General features: G+C 37.1%; 1 long non-coding RNA gene and 3 other non-coding genes across 4 annotated transcripts; all 4 read right to left on the bottom strand.

Annotated features, from left to right (window-relative positions):
- Nucleotides 1–9,149: 9,149 nt before the first annotated feature.
- Nucleotides 9,150–9,279, bottom strand: LOC122654700. Its single transcript, XR_006331953.1, has 2 exons — nucleotides 9,240–9,279; nucleotides 9,150–9,187 (listed from the first exon to the last, which is right to left on the bottom strand). It is a non-coding gene; the product is annotated as an uncharacterized LOC122654700 (long non-coding RNA).
- A 7,201-nt stretch (nucleotides 9,280–16,480) lies between these two features.
- On the bottom strand, nucleotides 16,481–16,564 carry LOC122657160. The gene has a single exon (XR_006332234.1). It is a non-coding gene; the product is annotated as a small nucleolar RNA R44/J54/Z268 family (small nucleolar RNA).
- Nucleotides 16,565–16,651: 87 nt separating this feature from the next.
- Nucleotides 16,652–16,721, bottom strand: LOC122657155. Its single transcript, XR_006332231.1, has one exon. It is a non-coding gene; the product is annotated as a small nucleolar RNA Z267 (small nucleolar RNA).
- A 234-nt stretch (nucleotides 16,722–16,955) lies between these two features.
- LOC122657162 lies at nucleotides 16,956–17,039 on the bottom strand. Its single transcript, XR_006332236.1, has one exon. It is a non-coding gene; the product is annotated as a small nucleolar RNA R44/J54/Z268 family (small nucleolar RNA).
- Nucleotides 17,040–25,366: the final 8,327 nt, after the last annotated feature.

Raw genomic sequence — 25,366 nt, 5'->3', positions numbered from 1 at the left:
AAATAAAAGATTAAAAAATCTAATTTTGGCTAGTAAAACAGAGATGATAGTAGAGCAATAGAACTTGGTGAGACCCTTGACTAAGCACCATTTGGAGCTAGATTGTGATCATGAGAGAGAAAAAGAGATTGGAATGTAATCTTTTGTTTTTCTTTTTTCAGCATGAATATTACTGCTTTCTTGATCTAGAATCCCCACTTGCATCATCACCAGTGAACCAAAGAAAAAAGATTTAGAAAAGAAAAACTCAGCCTTATCCTAACTAAGTTGAGTTAAGCTTCTTTTTCTTTTTCCAAACCTAACTAAATGGGGTTGGCTACATGGATCCTTTCTCTCCAACCAGCTCTATTCAGAGCCATACATGTTACTAGTCCTAAGCTATGCAGGTCTTTCCTCACCATTTCTCCTAGAGTCAGTTTAGGCCTACCAATGGCTCTTTTAGCTGCTTCAATCTAAATCAACTCACGCCTCCATACTGGAACATTCAAAGGACTTTATTGCACATGTCCATGCCACGTCAAACGACTTTCTCGTAACTTACTATGTATCAGAGCTACTCCTAAATTACCTATCTCTGCAACTCTTCAGAGCCTGGCCTTGACTTCTCTTTCTTTTCTTTAATCTCCAGCCGCAGTCACGATTATCAGGTGATATCTCTCTGTCTGCTACTTCTTCCACTATGGCAAAATTGCCTGAAAAACTCCATGATACCTGAAACTTAAACCTTAAACTCTATGAAATTAGAAACCTGAATCATATGAAGACATGCTGTAGAGAGAGACAAAGACTAAGATTGCCAGAGAACAGAGAGTTGCAAAGAGATCTTCAGAGTACAGAGAGGGAGAAGAGATTGAAGAAGAAGAGCCAGCTGATATAACTAGACAACTGTAAATATGCTTATCAAGAAACATGGTTTTGGATTACCTGTCTAGAAAAATTTTCGTCTTCAATTCATTTTAAGATAAATAATCTATAAAAGAATCTTGGTGCAGTTTTCAGCAGCTGAAATAAATCTATTGATTTGAGGTTATTCATTATTAATCTGGTTCACAAGTGTATTCGTTCTACTTTAAACAGTCGAAACAACTTCTACGAGCAGGTTTGCAAAACAAGTGAACTTCAGGGACTCAAATCTGTGCATTGGATTGTCGTTCTGAATCTCTCTACAGGGTGGTCATAACCAAAGAGCTTTTCATATTTTATTTTTAGCAAATATAGGATTTGACAACAACATTAGCATGATTTCATTCTTAAAACTGGTTAGTTTCAGGTATTCATTGCGCAATTTTTTTAGTACAGGTTTTGAATGTTAGAGATAACCGATCGATTGGCAATCTGTTCATCCAAGGAGGATTGTTTAGGCGAGTACAAGGTATTGCTCTCTTCAGGTTTATTGTCTTACTCCCAAGTCCCTAGTCACAGTTCTTTCTTCTTTCTTTTTTTTTCCTTATTACTTGGCACAGCCATAAAAAAACATAAATAATTAAATAAAATAGAGTAACAGAACCAACAGTCCACAAACCTATGACTTTGAGGCAGTAAGCCTTTTTGCAGAATGTGTATAAGGCATTCAAGTGATCAAGTCCTTTAAACAAGGTGAGATACAACCCCAAGGATCTGATAGGAACCACAAATCAAAAACCTCAATTTCTTATGGGATGAAGTAATCACTATCGTTAAAAGAAAAAGAGAGAAAAAAGAAAATAGCTACGAAAAAAAATGTGACTGAAATCTAACGTAACCGACCACTCTTGAAATCGAATAAGAGCGAAAAGAGACCTTTCCACTACAAAAAATTGAATTTGGTTGCAAAACTATGAACAAAGATAAAAAGAGTAAACTAATGAGAATGAGAAGATCAAATTGTTAGAAGAAACCACATTATTGCAGTGATAAGGGGGAGAAAAAGATACAAAATTTTCATATATACTTCGATCAGATAAAGGGGGATAATAAAGCAAGGAGGGATGAAAATACACCTGACATGATCTCTACAACAACTCTTCATTTCCAGACACCTATTGTATGGATCCGATTTGAGGGAAAGAGGATTTTATTGCAAAACACAAATGGAAGGAAGATGGAAGGGCCCAAGATAGAGGACTAGAGGAGGAAATGGAAGGTGTGAAAGGACTAAAAACTGCCAAGGGTCATTAGTGACATTTATACAGCTGGATAAGGAAAAAAGGGTGAGAAGAAGACAGAAATCCTAAAAGTTGCTCCATTGTGACCATGTGGTCACGGGTTCGAGTCTGGAAACAGCCTCTCTGCGAAAGTAGGGGTACGGCTGCTTACGTTATGACCCTCCCCAGACCCCACAGTGGCAGGACCATCGTGCACTGGGTACACCCTTAAGAAGACAGAAGTCCTGGAGAATAAGTATGGAGGTTGAATGCAGAAACCACTCCAAGGAAGGAAGGAAAGATTTGGTTTACATCAATAATTTTAAGACAATGGTGTTCCTGTACAGAGTTTTTTGGGGAGCCTATATGATTCTCCCATTAGACAACCAATGTATTCAGAATGAAAGGACAAAACAGAGGAGCACTGCTCAATACATAGAAGCAAGATGCCTACATGTTGCAAGCCAAGTTCCAATTGAAAATTAAGCATTTTTCATCTGGCATCAACTCTACATTTTTCAGTGCTTGCACTGCACTAACCCTTTCTAGCATTTGGATCTTTCTTCCTAGTAAAGCCACTCTGTGAAGGAAGTTGTGACAGAAAATCACATCTTTCGCTACTGTCATTGTCAATTGGAATTTCTTAGATTGCTTATGAGGGACCAGTGAATCTCGAAATCTGGAACATATCCTTTTTGTTGCATCTTATGTAAAAATTCTGATGCCTTGCTTTTTATGGTTTTCCAAACATTATTTAATCAGAAACTGGTACATTTTCTGGGTTGGACATTGTCCAAACTGAAGCATGGAATCCAATAGCATTTCTGCTTGGGCCATTTGACCATCTCTACAAAGTGCACTGACAAGAGCATCCCATGTATTTATGCTTGGTTCAAGTTTCCTATCCAACATCACAATATGGAAATCAAGAGCTTGGTCGCACGCACAAAGACTCTGTATGACAAAATCATAACTGGAAGGGCTTGGAATGTTTCCTTTCATCAGCATTATATTCATAAGATCAACTACCTTGTTCAGTCTTCCATAAGAACAAAATGCTTTAAGAAGCAAGTCATAGGAGATGCTGTTGGGATTCAGTCCTTTATGCTTCATCCTCTATCCATAAAATCTTCTGCTTCTTGAAGCCTACCATGAGTAAGAAGACCCACTGCAATTGCATTTTGGACTACTGAACTGTGCACCCAGCTTCTCAACTCCATCACAATACTCATCTCCAATGCTTTATCAAGATCCCCTTTATTACAAAGGTGCCTGATTATACTTCCAAAGCTGCGATTATTTGGTCTTAGATCTTTGTCAATCATAGTCTTCAGAGCCTTGTCAGAACTTGAGACAACTCTACACTTCAAGTAGCCATGCACAAGAAAATTATAAGATACTTCATCAAGTAGCAAGCCCTTCCCATGCAATTCATGTAAAATTGTTATCACAAGTGTACTATTTCCTGAATGAAGAAGATGGTATATCAGAATGTTATAAACATGATAGACACAACAATTGGTTACTCTTAGCATCCTTAATCTGCAACAACCATTCCGTCTTAAAATTTCTATCTTGTTCTTTGCAAAGTCCTTAAGTAATATAATGGAAAAATGTTGTTTGGAAACATTTAATAAGGCAGTGAAGTTGCCTAAATTCTGAAATAGAGATGAGCAGCAGTTGGAGATAGAGGGAGAAATCCCCATTGGCAAGTGGGGGAAACTCTTGCCACCAAGAGTTGCCGAGATTATATCCTGATTCACCAGTAAAACTATCACTAGTTTCTGTAGTTGCAGTTGCAATTGCAATGTGAAGATTTGAGATGTCATGGTGAAGGAACATATGGATACAAAGGGACAAATTTGGCTGTGTTTGGTAGGCATTACCAAAACACATTCTAAGTTGATTTTGCATTCTCGGATGATAATGATGGATGTGTTTAATATTGTTGGATAGAATTTCCAGGCCGTCTCAAATGAGGTAAATCATATTTTCAAATCTCCTGCTTGGATCTCCTGCTTGGACCAAGAACTGGAGCAAAAAGATTGTCAATATTAGGTCAATGTTGAACTTTATATTGGTGATCTCTTTATCCTCCAGTTGGTAAGTAATGGTTGCATTGTGTTGATGCAATGGAGGTTCGCTAAGCCATGATGAGGCCTAGCAGCGGCAATTTTCTCTAACTATAAATTAATTTCTATAAAAATAGATTTTGATTGCACAAGTTCAAAACGAGATTCAAAATAGGAAGTAGAAGCAAGAGGAATTGAACAAGGCATCTAAAGTGCAATTTAGAGGAGAATAAAAATCTAGACAAATTTAATCAACTTAGTAAAGTGGCGGCTCTCTGATCCGACAGGCCATGCTCTCTGATCTGACGGACCATCCATGGTCGTGACAGTTTTTTACACTTTTATTTAATATTAAAACTCCCTTTTCAAATTTGATGATGTCTGTATCCATAAAAAAACAGACTTACATTACATTTCAATTGCAAGGTACGACGACACAGAACGTACTCATTGTGTACAAGGCGATGTAACTGAGGATATCTTTATTTTCTATTAAATAAAGGAAAATTTTCACGGATACCTTCTAAAAGTATCCAATATCTCAAAAATTTACCATACTTGGTCAAAATGTCAGAGACACCCCCTATTTTTATGAATTTATTTCAATTTAGTCCACTCCGTTAGTCTCTACAGTTGAGTGTATGTTAACTCTATTTAAATGGCGAAATTACCCTTACCTGTGAAACCCATTTTCCCCACTTCTCCATTTTCCACTTAAATGACGAAATTACCCTTACCTGTGAAACCCATTTCCCCTTCTTCTCCTTCTGCTGTTTCTTCCGCCGCCGCCACCACCACCACCGTCACCCCCTCCAGCCCTCCTTTCTCTTGCTCCCCTGCAACCCCGCCACCACCCTCTCCAGTCCTCCACCTTTTTCCTTTGTTTCGTTCTCAAAGGGAGGCGATCTGCAATCAAAATTTCTGCAACGTAGAGGGGCGACCCCCAATCAAGATTCACATCGTTGGAGACCTACAATCGAAGGAGACTCTGAAAATCGAGACGCCATCTCCGGCAAAGAATTGAAAAACAAAGGTTCGTTTTTTTCTCAAAATTTTATCCTGTTCTCTGACGGCCAAGCCCTTCTCGGTGGGCAGCTACAGAGGAAATATGAGACGAAAGGAATATTGGTTAAACAATCAGATATTTTTACAAAAATTACTCGTCTATAAAGTTATAAACAGAGATCCATATAGCAACTTCACTTCGGAGGCTTGGAAGATAAAGATGCCGCGCCCAAAGAAATCAAGGGACTGGCCACAGAGGTTCTGAACACTAGGAAATCGATCACTGCTCTCGCTCGTGTCGATGTCTCTGCAAGACCTAAAGAACGCTGTTACTGAGAAGATTTTTTCTCTTCCTGAAACCCTACATCTGTCTCTCAACCGGAAAGATGAGATTCCCGAGTCTTCTCCTGAGGAATCTCTCCGTCTCGATCAGGCAGTCCAACCGATCGCCTATCCCGAAGGTCAAATCGAACGCGAAAAGGGATCGACTCGGACGCCGAAGGATCAGTGGACGGTGGCGAGAAGCCGTTGCAGAATGGCGTTCATGGGCCTACTCAAAACTACATCTTCCTGAGCAAGTCGGAGAAGGAGAAGACATCGAGGGGAGAAGATGACGTGGCAGCGGTCTGTTTGGCTGTGATGCCTCAGGTGGAGGTCATGCAGGCAGATACCATCTCGCTAAGAAGAGCCGTAGAGGAGGGGGAGGGGTGTCGGAGACGGAGAAGGAAAGGGATAGGGAGATGCCGCTGGTAATGGTCGCCGGAGCCAGAACAGGTGATGGTCGCCCAAGCATCCAGTTCGGAGGTTAAAATGGACATTTCAAATTTGGGGTTAAAATGGATATTTCATTTTGTTTTTTTCAAATAATTAAGTGGGTAAAATCGACAGTTTATCTTTGGGAGGTCACTTTGCTTAACGTCAGGGGGAAGTTTGCTATTTTGACCAAGTATGATAAATTTTTTAGATATTAGATACTTTTAAGGGATGTCTATGAAATTTTCCCTTAAATAACTGGGAGCAGTTTTCTATACCAGGACTCCCATTGCTCTCTCTCCGAGAGCGATAGACTCATGGAAGTGCTGGCATAGGTCACACTCTTTGACAGAGAATTTTTTTTCTAAATAAATTTCTTTTCGCATAAAAAAAAATTACAGGCTCGCTAACCTCGATTAAAAAAATATCGCCATTCATTCAGGGAAAAAGGCTCGGGTGATGTCAACGACTTCGACCATCAGTAGATCATCCAATATTATGATTGGGTTCAATGGACAGGGAAGAAAATGAGGGAGGACAGAATTCGACAATGAGCCTGCGTCGAAAGCAACATAATCTAACATCTTCAAGAAATGAGTCCAGGATTTTGATGAGTCCACATCTTCAAAATCCTCAAAAAAAAAAAAAAGTATCCGAACGATATTGTCAAAATCCTCAAAAAAAAAAAGCAAAAAAGTATTTGCGCGACATTGGAGATAAGATAGAGGAGAAAACAAAACTCCTAGCAGCTGATCCAATAGCTTCATAAAAGGGTACTTAATGTAAAAAGAAAAGTTAGTAGGTGTTATTTTTATTTTTAAGTTGGGAGTGGGTGTAACCTTTATATTCTTTTATAGTAACTTAAGAATAAACTCTTACCAAACGATAGGAGCAATTTTAGTAATCTTTTACTTTAGGTGTTATTCATGAGTTGATACTAGGGGATACTTTGGTTGTGTTTGGTATACATTCTCAGAATACATCTTAGTCTAGAATAGAGAAGAAAATAAAAAAGAATTAGTGTTTAGAATGTTTTTTAGGCTCGGAATTTATTCCGAGATGCATACTAAACACAACCTTAATTTGCAGCCTGACAAAATTTGAAGAGTGCTCTCTTTGTTGCTTTTTGCGTTATGAAAGGCATTCATGATCTGGCCTCCTTAGGCAATGGTGTACTATTATTGTTTTTCCTTGTTTTGTTCAATATTTATTGAAACTAAATGACAGGAAATATTGATGCTAGTAGGGAATAGCTGGTTATCATTAAGTAGAGTGTGTTAGTAATCAATTTTTAAAAATAATTATGGATTCATCTTATTGAGTCCAAAAATGGGAGATATTGACAGATTTGCCCATGAAAATAATGATATAAAACCATGGTATAAACATACCCAGCCAGCCTCGGCACGGTTAAGGATGGCAATCTGGTACAAGGCAATGAGGTTGTCGGTAGTGGGCGGAATCCAAATTAGAGAGCAGAAACATATTAAACAATGAATTAGAAAGTTAATCAACATTCATCTCATTTTGTTTTGTCCATATTCTACATAGGCATCTATATGGTCATATCTAAGTTTAGGCTGCAACAAACATGATAAGAGTGCATGAGCAGATTTTCTATCTCACACTCCATATCAGAAAGATAACCTGTAAATCATTTCTCCAAAGTAATAGAATTTACAGCAAGGATACAGAACATAAATAGTTTTCCCAATGAATTAATTGAACCATCAATTCATTTCCGTACAAGATCTATTTAACAAATTGAAAATAAGCAAAGAGGTGAGATTTAAAAAAGGAAAAAATATAGAAAATAAAAGATTAAAAATCTATTTTTTGGCTAGTAAAACAGAGATGAAGTAGAGCATTAGAACTTGGAGAGACCTTTGACTAAGCACCATTTGGAGCTAGACTTGTGATCATGAGAGAGAAAAAGAGATTGGAATGAAATCTTTTCTTTTTCTTTATTCAGCATGAATATTACTACTTTCTTGATCTAGTTACCGCACTTTCATCATCACGGTGAATCAAAGAAAAACTCAGCCTTGTCCCAACTAAGTTGAGTTAAGCTTCTTTTTTATTTTTTCAAACCCAACTAAATGGGGCCGGCTACATGGAACCTTTTGCTCCAATCAGCTCTATATAGAGCCATACATGTTACTAGTGCTAAGCTATGCATGTCTTCCTCACTTCTCCAATAGTCATTTTAGGCCTACCCATGGCTCTTTTAGTTGCTTCAATCTAAATCAAATCACTCCTCTATACTGGAACATTCAAAGGTAACTGTTGCACATGTCTATGCCACCTCAAACGATTTTCTCGTGACTTAATTATGTATCGGAGCTACTTCTAAATTACCTGTCTCTGCAACTCTCCAGAGCTTGGCCCTGACTTCTCTTTCTTTTCTTTAATCTCCAACAGCAGTCACGATTATCAGGTGATATCTCTCTCCATCTGCTACTTCTTCCACACTGGAAAAATTGCCACAAAAATTCCCTGAAGCCGGAAACTTAAACCTTAAAACTCCATGAAAGTTGAAACCAGAATTCTATGAAAGAGATCGAAGAAGATCTCCTTCAGAGCCATCACTTGTTGCTTTCTCACTGAACCCTTTCAGTTTAGCACCGTAGACAGAAAGACACGTTGCTTTCTCACTGAATATCATCTCCTTCAGAGCCATCACTTTCTCAATTCTGTGAATCCTAATCAGTTGAGGAATCAACAGACTACAGACATCCACACAGGGGACCATGTTCTTTTCCAGCATGGCATCAAGTATCCTAAAGGCTTCACTAAATTTTTTCTCCTTACAGAACCCCCTTGTAAGGTGGTTATAAGCTGCTTGTTCCAAGACCCAGCCCTGCCCTAAAACTTCTTGCATCAAAACATGTCCAATGCTTGTATAACCCTTCATAGATAGCTCTTCAAGAAACATGTTGCAAACATCAGCAGTTGAGTCAGTGTAGTCAGCTCTTCTGAATGCATGTTCCTGTTATTTCTTCAATGAGAAGGTATGAATAATAGTATCAGTATCACTGCAATAAGTAAACCAGCACTTCTTTGCTGATCAACAAATGAATGTATAGAACTGATAAAAAAAAATGTACAAATAGCTGACCCAAATTCCCTAGCTTAAGCATAGTAGATTTACTATAATTTCTATACTCTTAAGAGAATCTTTATTTTTGTCTCCCTGTGGTCTAATATAAACTTGCTTGATCATGAAACATTCTTCTAAAAGCAGCAACTCCATCATCCATGAGTCAACGATTTTGTATCTTTTTACCATCATCAACTACAACAATCTCAGTTCCAATTGCAGAGAACTTGGTTATATGCTCTAGTGAAACCTGAATGTGTTGATTTTACAGCATTTTTAAGCAGAGTTTAGAACAAGATAAAACTACAACTCCTAGAGATCTTTTAGCTGAAAAGACTCACCGACCTCCTGCCCTGAAGCCTTGATAGTTGAAGACCCATTTGATTCAGTACCCTTGACATTTTATCATTTTTCAGAAAGTCTTAATTGTGTATTTCATCATATACTGAATTTTTTTGGATTCTTGAAGCATTTCCAATAATCTATTAGGCAGATTCCACAATCCCCTTATCTAATGAATGCTGAGTGGTGATGCACTTTTCAAGACGTCAGTGTGGAACAAATCAAGCTCTTTCTTCTTGCAACCATCTACCCATGGCCAAAGAGGGATGTCAATACTGATCAACCTTAAGGTATCAAATTGAAACTTATGAGCCAAAGAATGAACACTTGCAACTGAAATCCATAGATGCAAGTAGACACAGCATATGCAGGATAAGAAACAAGTATGCTTGATCAAATGCTCACACATCATCTAAATTCTAAATAGTTTTAGTCCCACCTCGAAGCACCTCCACTTAATTTGTCCTAGCTAAGCTAGGGTTATTCTGGTTTCCTCTTTAATGATGATGACATGAGCTAGCAATGCAGTAAGTAGTGGCCAAAAGTACAACAAATATTTGTCATTCTGAGAACCTTTACTGGATGAATAAAGGAAATTAGAGAAGTCATTTGTAATAATCTTCCTTCCTCCTTTCCAGTGAAAAAGGTACCTTCTACATCAGGTGACTGATTTTAGATGGGGTATGCCTGTGAAATAATGTCTAGAAGCATAATAGACAGATCAGATTAATAATCTCTTACAAAATTGTGGACAGATATAAATCTGAAGTCAAAATTATTAAAGCCTTAATAGTGGTGACTTTATTGATTCTCTTTAATAGTTGTTTTGGTTAATATTTCCTTTTCTGGTCTTGCTTGGGTAAAATCAAAGTGACTAGAGAAAGAGGATAAGATGAGCATCTCTACCTCGCTTGTTAGGTTGAGAGAGATTTAATTTGCTTTCTTTTTGACTGCGTTAGGAATTTAAAAGGTGGGCGGCTAATAGAACTGATACTAATTCATGACAAAGTAGAACCTATTACAAAACCCAATCATGGACCACCAAAGTTACTAAAGAATTGCTTTAGAACAAGACAAAGACAACTAGTATCCAGCCCACCAATGCCTGTCCTGCATGCTGCATCAATTCAACTTGCTCAATCCATTGACCCAGTAAAATCCAAGGCTGCCAACAGATTTTCTTTGACACAGTACTGCAAGCCACAGATCATCTCTGACTAACATCAAATGTGTTTCTGTTCATAGCATTTCAATAAATTTTGATGCTGTTTATAGCACAATCTGGAATAAAGCAGGGCAGGATCAGCCATGCATGATGGTTCATAACCTAAGAATTAATGAGCAAACAAATACAGCTGTGGTAGTGCCATCAAGTCTTGAGAACCTAAGGCCCAGCCCATGATGGAGAGAGTTCTTGGTTCCATGCCATGAAGACATCAGCAAATGTTTTAACAACTATCCAGCCATCCATCCTGTACCAGTAGACAAGAAAGCAAAAATAGAGAGAAACCATGGACCAAAGTTGAGAGTTTTTAGAAGCACAGGTTAGAAGTTAGAACCCAAGTGATTGAATATGTAGTGTTCTAAACTTTTAATAACAAAGAAGCTGATGTGAAGTAAAGAAAATATTTACCAACTCTTACCACCAACCAGTACTGTTTCATCATCTTCCTCCTCTTCATAATCATCATCAAAAATCCAGCATGAGAAAAGGAGGTAGAAACATAGCCAAAGACAATTTGCCGAGTGGTTTCCTACTTACATGATATGGACATAAAAGCTTGCCGGCAAGTCATCCTTGGCTGTACCCCTAAACCTCATCCCCACATGCGGGACCATTGATGAATAAACTAAACCCAAAAAAAAAAAAAGTTATTAACAACTTCAGTTTCTCTCTGAAGCCTGAAGCATAGTAGACATTCCAAACAGCCCATCCAATCCCAAGCAGTCCACACTGCACTGAACTCAACCCCAGAGGAAGGATAGCTTTTGGGCTTTTCCCAAAAGAAGAAAGAGTATGTGCTCTAACAGAACAGAGGAACAAGCACCTCTTCTATGTAGAAAGTAGACCTATATTTGAAGGGATGTAGAAAGTAGAACTGGAAACAAGTAGTGAAGAAGAAGTCTATTGGACTGGAAACCAAGTTGGACAGACCATGGACGAATGGGCTTCAAAGGGACTGGGTGTTCAGCTCTGTTTTATAATGAAATAAAGAAGGGTAGAACGCCATGAATCTTGCTGTCTTACATTGCAGTAGCCTATGGATGATTGATGTAATTTTTTGTGTAGAGAGGGAAAGGTTAAATCTGTTAGGATCCTGATGGCATTTCACTATTTGACCACTGGCATTAAAACAGGAAATAGAAGTGTTTTGAATGCTTTATGGGCTTGGATGTGACATTGCATGGGTGCTAAAACCAATGGCTAATTAAGTCCCAGGATCTGTTCCCATTACAAGAGCAAGGTTATCTGTAACTCTGCTGCTAATAATTACCCTTACAACCCTTGACCTTTCCTCTATGGGTTTTTTATGTTTCCTTCAGCTGTAAGAATTCGAGATTGATTGGAGCTCAGAAGTAACTTTTGCATCAACCCCAAGGGGTCAGCTCAGTCGGCAAAAGACCAACTCCTCAAATAAGAGGTCATGAGTTCAAACCACTTTGGACCCTATCCCCATCCCCTAATTTCCCCCCCCCCCTCATTATACAAGCTCTATTCCCCATCCCCTAATTCCCCCCCGCCTCATTATACAAGCTCTATCCCCATCCCCTAATTCCCCACCCCCCCCCCCTCATTATACAAGCTCTTAATCCAACAAAAAAGAAAAAACTTATGCATCTCAATTAAGAGAGAATTGAAACAGAAGTGTTGTTTTGATATATCAAGATCTTTATTGGCAGACCAACTTCTGGTAAGGAATAGTACTGTAATTTAAATGTAATGAGTTATAAACCGTGGGCATACGTTCAAGAGTTTACTTGTTATTAAGTTCACATTAAATTTAGCTGATGTGAAACCCGTGAGGCATGTTAAAATTTTTGTTTGGGGTTACCAACCCAACATTTACAGATGCATTAGAGACTTGAGAAATTAAGAATGAAAACTTGCTCAAAGTAAATTGTGGTCTTCAGGTTCATCAGAGAGAGAGAGAGAGGTGGGTTTGTACATATTTAATGGACTTCTGGGTGGAGAACATAGAACAGAGACTGATATGGTAAAAAGAATGGTTGTGAAATATTAAATGGGTTTTGAGGGAGGGAGGGAGGATGATAGAGAAGATAGAGAAGGTGGGATCTCGTCAAATGAATATGATTATGTGTGACATGACATGAACATGAGCTTCTGTTCAGTTACCTTTACACCAAACTTGCTCAGTTGGGGCCTAGTGTCTGAACTTAGCCTCCGTTTTTCCTGGTATCTTTTTTTCGAGGTAAGACTAAAGTCAGCTCCTCTTTCGGCTACCCTATATATGCTACACTGCTACAGCTAGTTAGCAGTGACAAAGCTCCACGTTTTATAGTTGTTACAGTTTTTACACTATTCCATTCCATTCCATTCCGTTATTTCCTCATTCTTCAATACTTTGTAAATAACAATCTATCAATGGACCCCCTATTGTAAATAGTGTTTTACAAACAAATAACTCCTAATGGGATTTTTCAGTTCATTGGAGGCCGAGTGGTAATTTTGTGTATTTTTGTGTTTAGGCACAGAAACAATGTAACCGGTTAGCGCTTTTTTTCCCATAATATAATATGTTAAGGAGTACTAGCATTCTCATGTTTCTATTTCTCTCCTCCTTAAAACAAGGGGCAGAAGTTCTTTTCATATGAAAAGAAGAGAGAACAAATTTTTTGAAGAACCTCTAACTTTAGATTTCACAAGAAAAAAATGAAAATCATGTGACAAGCAACAAAAAAAATTTCCTCAATAGTTTGTGATGCTTGTCCCTAGGGCTTTGGGCTTATCTTTCATATCATGGGGAAAAGGCAAATCCATGGAATCACGTCTCTCTATAAAATAAAATTTATGGCAACAACCAAGCCCACCACTACAACAAACCCACGAACAGTTGAGCACATTTTACTCACTTTGAATTGTAAGGAATCCTCACAATCCACATGTGTCTGCTGCACTTGATCTAACATTTCACTATTTGGCACACGACAAATAGTGAAGCATCATACTTCACATAGTACGCCTAGAGTGACATTATTGAGAAAGGGTGTGTTGGTTAAGAAGTAAGGGTGTCAAAAGGTGCGGTTCTGGTTATTTGGTTTGGTTGCAGCAATCAAAATCAGAATTGTTTTACATATGGTCCATTTTTATCGATTTTTATTCAGTTTTCATTATTCAATTCGCAACTGTTTTACATGCAGTTTGTGTAGTGTCGTTTTGGAAAACAGTAATAAAGACAACTTCGGTTTTCAAGGCCTTTATATTCCTATGTTTCTCCATTCTCTCCTGATCGCCCTCACTCATCATATTCCCATGCCCATGTGATAAAAAAATACTTCTCACATTCATCCATCATTTTCTTTTCCTATTCTTTGGTTTTCCATTTTTTTTCTTCTCCACTCTCACATGATAAACAAACTAATTCTTTTATTAAAAAGTATATTTTATTAATCCATTTTAACATCATCCATAAATTTCAATTCATACTAAAACAAATATAATATAAAGTTAACCCATGACATTTTACTTACTTTATGTTTCAAGCATGATGCAATAATTATGTTTTTTAAATTAATTATTATATTATTAAATAATCCAATTGATGCATGAGTTGGTATTCGATTCCATTTTGACATCCTTAGAAGGTTAATGATCCCATATAATTAGCGGACCTTATAATTAAAATTCCATTAGCCCCTGAGGATATATGTGGAATCCTTATTTTGTCCCTTGGTGTGGAATGAGATTTTAACAACCAAACTCATTGTGAATTTCCTAAGAAACGCTAATTGTGCTTCTTCAAATTACAATATTGTCTTGCGCTTGATAGGTATGATTGTCAAGATTAAGAAGTAAATTTCATCAAAGAATGAGCATTCAAGACCTTTTATATACTTCACTAATATCCCAACCGCTTTCCATTCAAGATTAAACTATCTCTTTTCTCATTCTTGAGCTAGTTCACCTTGGATATTTATCTCCTCTAGTTCCTGTCCGGCCCAGTTCTTCAGATCCTCTAGGAGGGGGGTTGGAATGACCAACCTACCCCTGCCCGTACTCTCTGACCAAGTGGAATCCACCACCCTCCTATTAGAGGAATTGGGGACCTAGGCCAGTAAGGCACCTGGAGGATATAATTTTCCAGTTTTGCTGAATGAGCCTCTATTATATTTTGCAACAAAAATATTAATGAAGTAGTTTCTAGTTTTGCCGAATGAGCCTCTATTATATTTTGCAACAAACATATTAATGAAGTAATTTTCTGTCCGGGAGTGTCATCTATACCAACACTCCCATATATCTATTTATCTCTACTTCAAAACAAGGGAGCAGATGTCTTTTCAACTGGGAAGAGAGAGATAGACTCATGACTCATGAGTATGACGGAGAAGTATCCAAACTACCCAATTTTTCCTTCATCCTCTTCAGGGATGTCTTCAACAAATCGGCCTACTGGTCGTGAAAGTATCCGAACTACCGAATCACAACCAAAACGATCCACTCATTTGAGCATAGAGTGTCAGCAAAGGAACCGATTTTAGCAAGATATTCAGGAACCCAAATCGAGTGATTTGATTCTTAAGCTGGACGAGTGTAGTACAAGTGGCTTAAACTGAAATTGGAGTTTAGCTCTCTTATGAGAGTGATTTGACCTAGCACTGGGAACAAGAAGTAAAAAATCACATGCCATTATTTCATCACGTAATACATTCAAGTTTACAGACCTTTAGAACAGTTTTAGGAATCAGTGTGTATAGAATGAATTATTGAAACAGGGCTAAACGATCCTAATCTTCCACAAAAAGAATTAATCTCGAAGTGTTCATTTCTGAAGAAAATGAAGCTGAGGTTAACAGATAGGCATCTGCATGGGTGCAAATGAGATTCATGATAGGAGGTTAGCTAGAGAGAGGGGGCATTCGAATTTGGGTCCCCTGTAGCATGACAGGATTCCAAGAGCATACCATCCAACAGCCCGTAATACTAAGGCACACACGCGGGGTGTTGGACTGCATTCTCAAGCACTGTGGGCCTTTGGATCTACCAAATGACAACCAGCTTTTCCCTTCATTGGTACCACCAACATTCCCGATCTTGTTTCAACAAATAGTGAACAAAACAGCCAATGTACTAATTGCTTTATAACAACAAAGGAAAACAAATTATAGTTGTACACCATTGCCTAAAGAGGCCAGATCATGAACAGGAAAACAGAAAAACTCATTACAAGCAAGTTTGTTTTTGGAGCCCAACAGGAAATCAGCCAGGCTACAACAAAGATCACCCTTCAAATCTCCGTTCTTAGAAAACAATCATCAGGCTGCAAATTAAGCATCCACTGATATTAACTGTCTCAACTGATGAATTGCAACAAAAAGCAATGGAAGCAAAATCACAACAAAAAGTAAATACAAATACTAACTGCTTCAGAAGCAAGAACTATTGTCTCATCGAGAAAATTAGATAATACTCCCAATATATATGCTTCATACGCAATCTGAATGAGAATGTTGATCTCATAAAAAACAAAGGAAACACCAAAGAATTTAACATTGCAAAATTAAAATTAAGACCTACACAAATATTGAATAAATAAAAAACCAAACTTCAAAGAACATGTATCTAGGTCTCCGGAAGAAAAAAAAATTTGTGGTCTCTATTGGAAGAGATAGCCTCAGCGGTAGTGACAATTATGTATCATCCATCATTTCTTTATTCTGATAATAAATTACATATAATGCATCATTGGCTTACTCAAAAAAACAAATGAGCGAAAAAAATAAAATGGCAAGAATATACATTGTATTTAAAATTAAATGATTGAGAAAGGAGAAAAAAGGAGGAGAGAATTAGTATAACCATATATATCATTTTATATCAAAGGATCCATATGTTTTCATAATTTTATGCATCAGAGAGATTCCCAAAGACAAGTCATCATACTCCAATGGAGTCAAATATCCCTGTCTATCTTGTCATCACTTGCACATACTAAATACACAAACAACAATCTTGATATATAAAAAATAACATTTAGAGCCAAAATTGATGGTGAAATGATTAAGACATACAAAATTAAGTGCCTCAGATTAAATTGTTTTCATAGGAGTTCCTCATAGTATATTTAAAACCATCATAGGCACAGATGATAGTACAATACAGTTAATAACAAAGAAAACCATCAAAGAGTGACATACATTTGAAATCAAATAACAGAAACAGCAGTAACGATACAACCAACAAATGCAAAAACAATAGATGGACAATTTACCTAAAGCACAGAAACAAAACCAGAAGATGGATTGAATTGAAGAAAATGATAAATCGAGATCGAAGAAAATTTCAAAGTAGCAATTCAAAGGCACGGGAAAACAGAACATTGAGCATCAGAGAGATTCCCAAGACGAGTCAACATCCTCCAGAGGAGTACTGATGTCCCTGTCTGTTCTATCATCACCTGCTCTTTTTAACTTCTCTATCGCATCAAAAACCACATATAAGATAGATCGTATCTTTAGTGCTAAGAAGATTGTGGAAAAGAAACCAAGAAAGCAGATTTAACGCATCCCAGATTAGAGCAGCCCCTTCGCAGCAAAGAAATCACAAAAAAATAATAGACTCAGAGCTTTGACCCGCAGTAATCCAAGAAATAATATAAGGAAGGGCATAAGAGATTAGCAGTTAGGGTGTGAGAGCAAAAATGTTTTTCACCATTAACGTCGGTCCTAAACACTGTATAGAGGGAGGAATAGGTCCAGAGTGCCGCAGAATTAACCAGAAAGCCTAATGGTAATCATCAGGAAACAAAAACCTATGCTTCGACGATCACGGAGAAAATGTAACGAAAGGCATAACTCATGAGAGGTTCGCTGTTAGGGCTAGTGTTTGAGTACATTTATAGAGAGCGAGAGCGAATAGTCCGGAGGAATAAAGGATTCAGGAACCCAAGTAGGGCAAACAAATAAGCAAAGCAATAGGAAATTATCAATCGAATTTTGTTGCCACTCTGATCTGATTCGAGTTCAAATCCTAGATTTTATCACAGGCCCACGTCGAGGACTCCAACCCAGACCCATTAAAAAAACACGCCGCGGCTCGAACCACATTATTTTCTGAGCTTATTCTGGGATTTTTGGCCCATGGACCAAACTAGGGTCGAGAAATGTCAGCCCGAGGTCAAGGCATGTGGATTGCCACTTGCCACCAGGCTTAGGTTGAATCCCCCCCCCCCCCCCAAAATGAAAAGCTGAGCAAGTATAAAGGGTTGAAGAAATGCAAAAGAGGCCTGTTAAATGCTTGCATTTTGAATCATAATTTATAGTTTGGTCCTACCACCTATTAGTGCTAAATGTATATTAGATGTACGTCTTGTAACCATGGGAAAGGGAACTAGCTCTTAAATGGATTAGGATCGTTTCCAGGGAGCCCAGCACTTAGGGTGCTACCAGGGGGCATCCAACGGTTGAGTTGTGCCACACATATCTTGGCGCATGCTTAGGGATGTGTGCAGCACAACCCAACGGCTGGCAGCACCTTGGGCATGCTGAGCTCCCAAGAGACGAGTAAAATTCCTCTCAAATGTGCCTATCCTTCCCCCAATCTGAATTTGGAACTAACCTAACCTAAAAATCAATCTTCGAGCTTGAGTAGTCAGACTTATCAGTGATTTTTTTTCTACGAAAATAGGAAAGAGCAAAAGCTTGCTATACCAACCTCCTTGGGCTATTGGTTTTTAGAATTCCTTCCTAGACCCAACCTTCTTTAAGTCAACCCATGGCCTATATCGATTATCACAGAGTCGTCTATTAAGTCAATCGAAACTGAATTCCTAAGACATTCAGTCACTAAGAAGTTTTCCTTCACCATGGATGAAGGAAATCAATGTTCGTTAATAATCATAAAAGCCTACCCTCCTATTTACGAATATTCAATAATCCTCATCCCCCCCCCACTGATGAGCGATACTCTCTCTCGACCATACGAACATCTCGGTCAAGGAATTATCCCTTAATCCCTTGACCGTGGCTAAATGGAAACTATCGTAGCTAGGTTATGTAAGATTCCGCAACTTTGTTTAAAAAAATAAAAAATAGTTTTGATATATATATATATTTGTTATAATTCAAAAGCACTCTAATTGGTTATGCACATCTGTGTGTAAGTATGTATGGATATTAATAGGGTAGTGCGTTTTCATACATTATTTCAAATTGATCAAAGTTTTGTGATATATAACAAAAGTTTGATCTCAAATGATTTACTACTAGTGAAATTTTATGTTTAGGATAAGTTGCTTCTTTTGAATTTCAAAATTTTAAAATATATATGTATTTTTTTTTTTTTTTTAAATAAACTATAAAACTAGCCATAATAAGAGCAAGTTGGTAAAATTGATTGGATCACAAATTTACTAAAAAAAAAAGTTACATTGATTTTTCATCGATTTTACTTTCAAACAAACAACTATGCTAAATAAGTTTTTTTTGATAGAATATGCTAAATCAATTTCACTTCACTTCCGTTGCAACCAAATGACTTAAAAGTCGGGAAAAAAAATTCCTTCACCCCCACTCCCTTCATTTCCCTTTCCCTTTCTAGTTCTCTTGCAACCAAAAAGGGTCCAAGGTATCTAGATGCAAAGTAAATTGAAATTTAATAACCAAATAGGGAATACTTTGGAGTTTGTAATATAACCATGCGGGATAATAATTACAAATTTATTTATTAAATTTTTATTTCCCCTTACATGCTCTTCTCATCCCTTCAATTTCCCCTGCAACCAAACATTGCCTATATAAGGAATGTGTGCTTTCAAAATCTAAGCCTGTATTTGGCATGCATTATCGGAATAGATTTTAAGTCTAGAACCCATTATAAAATCCAATTCTTCTCTATTTGTTCGTTTTAGAATGTATTCTATATCCAAAATCTATTATGAGATTGCATACCAAACAGCCTTAAATTGTAATAATATTTTTGGTAGGAAGTTTTATTAATATTAATTTTTAAAAATTTGGTGTAAATAGTGTGAAACCCATAGTAAAAGTTACAAAACTTTCTTAGCATAAATTAAGTACATGTGGGGATGGACGCATTGCCTTTACAGATTTAGTGGTAACGATTTAGCTCACCATCAACAACTCAGGCATTTCGAAAAATAGAATAAAAAAAAGACAATACTGATAGAAAGAACTGTGGCACTGAAATGACTGAATTGAATAGTACTCTTGCTCGTTTTTGTTCTAGGGAGCTTCCATTCTCCGTCCACGCCAGCGATCTCTGTGAACCCTTACTGTTAAACATGGACGCTCGATTGTAAGCCATTTAGGCGATCCTCAGCCGTCGATGTATTCTCGTTTGCAATTCTCCCTTTTTAACACCGTGAAGTCCGTGACGGAGGACAGAGCTGGAAGGGGTTGCCCATTTAACATCGTGACTGCTGCTGCAAGTTCTCATGTCTTTTCTCCTTCAACTTACTCGTGCAAGTTCCGGCAAGGCAACATCCAAGCTGACCTTCTTCTCCAGCTGATCTCCTTCTTCAAACCTCCCAACATTCCAAGCATATTCGTAAATGGGCTCAATAATATTGTATAAAATTTTTAGACTGTCTCAAGGAAGTAAACCTTTTGCCAAACTTACCAATTGTTCAAAATGCTCAACTCCTATAGGCACTACAATGTTCACAAGAGGTTTACCTCATTTGAGACTGTCTGGAAATTTTCTGCAAAGTAATACTGCACCCATAATCAATGGCCTACTGGAATAATATGATGTAGAGGTCGCACAAAATGCCCAGGTAAGGCACAAACGACTTTTTGAGTTTATAGGCTTGTAAAGGGTAAGGCTGTTTATCAGAGTTTTTAGGGTTGTAAAATACCAATACCCTCCCCCTTTTTCCTACTGGGAAGACTAATCTTAACCTGCCTCAAAATTAAACTACTCTTCTTCTGTGATAAGAAATGGATGCTGCGCACAGTCAGAATTCAATTTCGTGACAGCCATGTTGGTTTTATTATTGTGATGAAATGAACTGTGATGTATTTAAGAATCCATAGCAATTTTGGTGTTTCTGTTGGGATCTCCATGCAATATGTGACCTCTCTTTAAGACCTGTGTATTGGGCAGTCAAGTTGAGTTCGTGTTAGATCTTTGATGGGTCACTATACAATTCAGCATAATCAGGTCTTCTTGGAACATGCATTGGAGACTACATTGATGCCATGGATCTGGTTGATGCTCATGTCTAAGCTCTGGCCAAAGCCACACCTGCGATAGCTGGTATCTACAACGTTGGCACAGTAAAAGGTACTAGAAACAACTTTCATGTTATAAGCTCATATTATCTGAGTGAGTTTCATGTGTGAGATTTGGTACTTATATATTCTTATAAATGTTCCATTTCTGTGAGCAGGTAGAAAAAAAGAAACATATTTATGTGTATGGAAAGATCCACACAGCTCAAACCAATATGTTGGGACATTTTCAAGAATTCACAGCATATAAGAAAGAAAATCTGGAAGCTACAATAGAATTGCATTTCTAGTTGAACCATCTGATACATAAAATTCAGAGAACAAGAAGAAAGAAAACTAATGTAGTATCAAAACTATCTCTGTATGTTATAGTATTGAAATTGCTATGATATTGCTTGGGGCACAAACACAGAAGTTAGAAAATTTTCTAGAATATACTGAAGATACACTAATAATTCTAGTTCCTATGGTGGAGCGGCATACTTTTCTGGCTTTACTAATAAAATTAAATATATTAATAAGGATGCTATCGATGCTGACAAGCTAATCTGGCATTTCTGAATCCAACTTTCTCCTAACTAGAAATCCATTTAGACTGCAATTTTCTCCTAATTAATATCACCAGTTAATGCAAAAGCCCTAAAATACTGACCATCTCACTATTTCATAACTTTCATTGACATAAAGTATCCTGTGGTTAAGAAGAATTGCCAGTCTGAGTCTCTTAATAACTTTCTGAAACATGACCAGAGTCCAGAGGATAAACAAAAAAATTTGAGGTTGAAAATCAGCTAACATTAACCCAGGCAGACTTTCATTCTTCCTGTGATAAAAAGCACAACTTTTCCAAGATCCATATTGACCCATTAACTAATATTCATCATCTTCCGAAACAAATCAATAACCCAATTGACTCTAAATGCAGTTAGTATTAAGATTATTCTTCATCCAACTCTTCTCATCGTTTTCATTCATTCATAAAGAAATCACTAGCCAACTCCATCAAATTAGGAAGCTGTTTAGAATCCCAAATCCAGGACAGCTAGGGCTGGCACAGAGACTAATGATTTCTACGCCTTGCCAAGAAGAGGTGCATGTAAAACAGAATAAGAAAAATCAGAGCAGAGTCACACTTAGTTACCAATCAACAACATAACACTTCTGATAATGGGCTCAATTCTCACCAGCACAATATTTGAGGTTCCCAAATAAAAAGTTCACTAGATTTAATGAGTTAATAATTACCATGTCAAATTTATAGAATAACTACTAAATCTAATCACTTCTTGACATTTCCCCACTTCTGGTAATTAAACTGTCAAAACCATTTTCAGAACATGCTTATTAAGAGACTGAGTAAAGCATACCTTAGAGGCTCTTGTGTGCTTTCCCCTACATAAGCAACAGCTGCAAAATGCATTTTCTGCAAATATTTTGTTCACCTGTGTGATTAATTAAGGAAAGATGTTCTAGATCCCCTGTTAAATGCAAAAGTAGCCTATAATATTTTCTTTTTTCAGTTAAATGATGTAGCATATAACAACTGATGATGTGTTTAGGATACAGCTTAATTTAGCACCCCCAAATTGTCAGCATATTTGAACTGAAGTCGCCCTGGTTGAAATGATTAATGCTACATGAAATTTTAGATATTTAGCATATCTTGCTTGAAATGATTAAATTCTATTCGTTATGAATGATAGCTAGCTACCATTATAGTCACACTTGGTGTGAATCCTTCAAAAGTCGAAGTGCAGCATGTGAACCTACGTAGCCAGCTCCTCCCGTCCCGTTACTAGAACATGTGTTACACCTGGTTCATGGTGGGGAAACTGGAGGCTGAAAAGTAGAAAAACAAAGAACAAAGAACAAAATCTAATTAAGAGATGGAGAAGAAAAAGGTGGAAAGAAGGAAAAAGAAAACATTCCTGCATTCATGAAAAGCATTTTACACAACATCCTGAAGTGCGTGCAGCAAATATGTATGTGCTTATAGAGATACACATGTAATGTTGTAGATATCATTCCACATGCTCCAAACACAAGAAACCATTTAATAAAATTTCAGAAGATTTTAATTCTACCAAAAACAATTAAAGGACAAAGCAAACTCCACAGGATAAGTCTTGCACAGAACCTAGAGAAGAGAACAACCACACTTCAATGAATACTTCAATAGGAGTTGATTGATAGCTTCTCTGATGTTGCATGCAGGTAAATAAAACCGCTGGTGTTGATTGATGCAAGTGTGTTCACTTGAAGGCACCAGAGATCAAACTAAATTACCTAGAATAGTATCCTATGCAGTGGTGAGTGTTCTGTGATTCTTTACTGGTTTTGGAACTGTTTATGGAGATTAAACCTTTCTTAGTCAAATGCAACTTACTGAGTTTTACAAGAAATGTTTTGAAGATGTGACCATTGGAATTACCTTTGACCTCAGAAGGCTTAAAGATATAGATTTTCAGAACTTTGAACAAACAACATCTTATGCACAAACCTGAATAGAACTCTGTTCTTTTCAGGAGAATCCATTTTACACCAAAAGGTACCATTGCTTGCTGGAAAATATTGATCTTAACTTTATCCCTTCAATGGAGAAATAATGGGGTAGGAGGATCATACCAAAGGATTTAAAACAAATCTTGTTCATATATGCTTCCATATTTAGCATCTCTTGCAGATCAGAACATTTCAATTCTAATCTTTCAAATTTTGGGCCTTCTTCACTCATGCTCATTTCTTCTTGTTGTTTATTGTTCTTTTCCTTAATAGCCTGACAGTTCTGTTGTGATTATTCCATCAACATGGATTCCTATATAATTACAATATAGGAATTGCCCAAATCCACTTGATAAGAAAATTAATTAAAAGATAAGTAGGGTTAAAATTTGTTTAACATATACTGGTTTCAATTTTGAAAAGATATTCTTAATCCCCAAAGTTAGTTACTACTTATGAGTTCCAAGAAAAAACATGGTGGAACTTCCTAAAATACCCCAACACTTCATCTTCTCTTTCAGTTTTTAATATTTAATTTTTATATTTTTAATTTAATTCATTCATTTTTAATCACATATATGAGATCCACCACCTACTTCGATGTTGTGGATGTGTGCATAAGTGATCAAGTTGGGATAATTGTTGGACACCACTGATTCACCCCCTCATAGTGACCATATCAATTAAACAGATATGTCCATTTTCAACCACTTGATAGAAACGGCATGGTCTAGATAGGAAGTCCTTAGCCTCTTCTCCCAGAGAAGGCCACTTCTTCCCAAGGATAGCTAAAGGAGACTTGGGGCAGGAAGCGGCACAGACCAATTAGAGGAAAGCGGATAGAATTTGCATATGACGGTCGATGTAGACACTTCAATTTTTGTCACATTAAAGGACTATCACGACGATGATGATGAATTGAGTCCAACATTGCTCCCAAAGATCGAATGATGGAAAATGATCGTTTTGCCCATAAATGAATTGATCAATCTTTGCCCTTGACACAAAATCTATTTCCTATGGGAGTTCAATTGACAACATCAACCTTGGTTTGCCTAGGGTTCAAACTACCACTTTTTAACAACGTCCTCACCCAGATAACTATGAACTCCAAATACAACCCTTATTTTAAGATAACATCGACATTTGTTTTCTGTTACAAGGTCACAATTTCTATGAATAAAAAAAATTTTCTTTTATTGTTTAACACATACATATTTATGTTTAATATTAAGGATTGCATTGGTGCCATAGACGTGTCCCTGCCAATTTTTTTTTTTTTTGGGTGTCGGTTGCCATTATATATAATGGAATGTTAATGACGGTTTCTCTAATTATATAATAAGTTATATATCTTAAATAGAAAATTTCCTTGACATTACTTCAAAATTTTAAATATATAATGAGGCAATTCCAGATCCCAAACTGGAAAAGTTAATCTTATGTAAAAATGAGCTTGCTTTTTGTCAACCCATATAATTTTCAACATTTTTTTTTGTTGTAGTGTGATTCATGAGAATAGGTATTATATTCATAACAATTATGGATTAATAATGAACATAATGACATTTATGTAATAATTTTGTAGACAATTTTTTTTTGAAAAAAGTGTTTGCCAAACGTTGTTTCTATTAATGAAACAATTATATAATAGTTTTATCAAACGTTGTTTCTCTTCCACAAGACCGTTCTCATAGCACGGAATCGAAAAGAACACTTTCATGAAAAAAAAATAAATCCCAAAACGAGACTATTACCAAATGGTGTCTTTGAGTTTATGTGTTTATTTTATGGGAAAATGAATACTAACCGGTGCTCTATGTGTGTGTGTACCTGTACCCAGACACAGCCTGTCACGAAAAGACCGTCACAATCCCTTGGAAAGGTGGAAAGGTCTAGGGGTGCGGCAGTCTTTTTTGCGTAGGGCTGTGTTTGAACACAAGTACACACATACACACACACACACACCGATTAGCGTTCTTTCTCCCTTATTTTATTTTTGGTATTTCATATTTCTGGTTCACTTTGGGAGAACC

This window comes from Telopea speciosissima, chromosome 3 (genome assembly GCF_018873765.1).
Source record: "Telopea speciosissima isolate NSW1024214 ecotype Mountain lineage chromosome 3, Tspe_v1, whole genome shotgun sequence".
Lineage (NCBI taxonomy): Eukaryota > Viridiplantae > Streptophyta > Magnoliopsida > Proteales > Proteaceae > Telopea > Telopea speciosissima.
The sequence above is the reverse complement of the archived record's forward strand: the minus strand, read 5'-3'. Positions and strand labels throughout refer to the sequence as shown.